At 41.2% G+C, this 2,922-nt stretch overlaps 1 pseudogene; it reads right to left on the bottom strand.

The window, feature by feature from the left end:
- LOC103068616 (E3 ubiquitin-protein ligase RBX1 pseudogene) overlaps positions 1-2,155 on the bottom strand; it is a 60,781-nt pseudogene extending 58,626 nt beyond the window's left edge.
- Between the last annotated feature and the right edge of the window lie 767 nt (positions 2,156-2,922).

The raw sequence follows: 2,922 nt of genomic DNA, 5'->3' as shown, positions 1-2,922 counted from the left end.
ACTCTTTCCAACTGTGCTCTAAATACCTCACTCTCTCATCTCTTCAAGAACTTCATCCAGCAATTATCCCTTAACTTTCTTTCTTTACTAAGTCATGCCTATCAACATACAGCATAAAGTAATAATTCCCATCATAACAATTCTTCTCATGACCCTCATTTCTCTTCCAGTTATGTCTCATTTTTCTGTTCTTCCTTATACCAGAGCTTCACTAAAGAACCACAGAAACTCAGTGTTTCCACTTCCTCCTTTCTCCTTCTTTCTAAAACCCACTTTAATCAGGCTTTTATAACTCACCATTCCAACAAAATAGCTCTTGTCAAGGTCATTCATGGCCCCTACCTTGCTAAACCCGATGTCCAGTCTCAGTCTCCATCTTACCCAACTAATTGGCAGATTTGACACACCGATCAATGTTTCTTGAAAAATTCTCATGATTTAGCTTCTGGGACATCACCCTCTTGATTCTCATACCTCACTGACCATTTATGAGACAGACCTGCAGACTGGGATGCTTTGCTGCAGAGCTACAGTGTTGGCACTTGGACACACCTCTCCTCAAGGAACAGAAGACAAAGAAACTGTATGGGACTAAAAATAACTGTGTGCATGTGCAGTTGGGTCAAATTCTGGACGAAAAGATACAAAAAGACAAACCCAACTGCCATTTCTGAAGAGCTGGGAGCAAAAACTGGGTGTTGGGAGCAAAAGGATACTGCGCAAGCCCCCTGCACTCAACACCACAAAGGGGTGGTCAGATCACCTAAGCCATCCCTCTGGCCCGACCCCTGGGCACACCCCTACCCTCATAAGGAGCCAGCTTGCCTCCCCTCAGAGAGCGAGCAAGGGAACCTGTTCCTTGTTTTCTCTCCCTCCTGCAGCTGGCCCCAATAAAGCCTTGCCTGAATTTCTTGTCTGGCCTCTAGTCAATTTCTACTGACTGGGGAAGGCCAAGAACACTGGTCAGTATCATTTACACTCAGTCTCCTTTACCAGTTGTACCTAATCTCCTGACTTCTAAATTTTAGAGTATGCCCAGGCTCAGTGCTAGGATATCTCTCTACACTCAGTTGGTGATCTCATCTCATGGCATGAAGTAACATCTCTACTCTCACCGCTTCTAAATTTATATCTCAACATTGGCCCTTTTCCCTGAACTACAGATTCATATATTATTTCATTTGTTAGGACCAAATCCTTGGAGTCATCCTTGACCTCTCTCTTACTCTCACATGACAAATTTAATCTGTTGGTAAAAGTCCTTCCAGCTATTTGAAAAACATATCAAAAACTCAACTATTTCTTGTTACTCCTCCATAGCTATCTTAGTCCAAATCACCATTATCTCTTGAATGTATTTCAAATGCCTCCTGTTTTCCCTGAATCTGCCTTTGACCCCCGAGATGCAACTGGCAGATGATACTACGCCTTAAAATATCCTCCAAGGTCCTAATCCTTTTTATTTAAAGGTAATCTCACATCACCTGTGAGCTTGTTGGAAATACAAAATCTCAGGCCCTATCCCTAGACCACCTGAATCAAAATCTGAAGATTTAATGTGATCTTCAGGTGGTTCATACTGCACACTAATGAGAAGCACAGCCCTGTGAGTTCTGCCCCTCTATTACCATCCCCATCACTCTCTAGATTTCTTGCCAAGCTCCCCCTTGATCTCCTCCTGGAGTCACTACATCCTTCCTTGTTCATTGCTGTTTTCTGAATGCACCTGTCATGCTCCATCTTCAAGGTCTTTGCGTTAACACTTCCTTTGTTCTGAAATGTGCTTCCTCCAGATATATGCAGTGATCTTTCTTCATGATTCTGCTCAAATGTCACCCTTTCAGAGAGGCCCTTGCTGAGCACCTCATCTAACAAAGCAACCCAATCCCCCACCCCTAAATTCTCTTTTCCCTTTTCTCAGCTATATATTGCACAGCTGATGTATTATAAATTTATTTGTTTTTCCTATGTCTCTCCACGTTAGAATGTAAGATCCATGAAAGCAGGAACTTCATATTGTCTGCTGTGAGAGTGTCTGGTTCTAGCGGGCCATCAGTAAAATATTGCTGAATTAATGAATAAATGCAACATGTACCCCAGTCATACCTGATTCTTTGCCATCACCTGTACACTCTATTGGTTCTTCTTCCTCCATCTTCTTCTATTGAAATGCTATCCAGACCCGAAACCTCCACTCAAACACTGTGTCTTCCATTAGGCCTTGTCTAACTTCTTCAGGTGAAAGTAATTTTTCTTTCTTCCTTTGATATTTAACTTTCTATCATTATGGTAGCACCTACCACATCCTGCCTCATGCTTTGTATATTCAAATTATCAACGATCTTTTTTTATCAGCTTTATTGAGGTAAAAAAAATTACATATAATAAAATACACACATTGTAAGTTTATAGTTTGAGGAGTTTGACAAATGTATACCCCATCTAACCACTAAGTCAAGATATAGACTATTTCCATCACCACAGAGATATTTGTCATGCCTTTTGCAGTTAGTCCCCCTTGTCCCACTGATTCCTGCATCAAGCAATGACTAATCAAATTTGTATCATTAGAGCTTATTTTGCCAATTCTAGGGCTAGAATAAATCATATAGTACAAACTCTTTAGAATTTGGTTGATTTCACTCAGCATAATATTTGAAATTCATTCATGCTCTTGTGTATATCAGTAGTTTCTCCTTTTTTATTGCCGAGTAGTATTCAGTCATATAGATATATTATAATTTTTTTATTCATTCACCCACTGATAGACCATTTGGTCACTTCCAGTTTGGGTTACTTTTTTTTTTTTTTTTTTTTTGCGGTATGCAGGCCTCTCACTGTTGTGGCCTCTCCCGTTGCGGAGCACAGGCTCCGGACGCGCAGGCTCAGTGGCCATGGCTCACGGGCTCCGCGGCATGTGGG

The sequence above is a fragment of the Lipotes vexillifer genome, unplaced genomic scaffold (genome assembly GCF_000442215.2).
Source record: "Lipotes vexillifer unplaced genomic scaffold, Lipotes_vexillifer_v1.1 scaffold1506, whole genome shotgun sequence".
NCBI classification, from domain to species: domain Eukaryota; kingdom Metazoa; phylum Chordata; class Mammalia; order Artiodactyla; family Lipotidae; genus Lipotes; species Lipotes vexillifer.
This window is presented reverse-complemented; position numbering and strand designations above follow the sequence as displayed.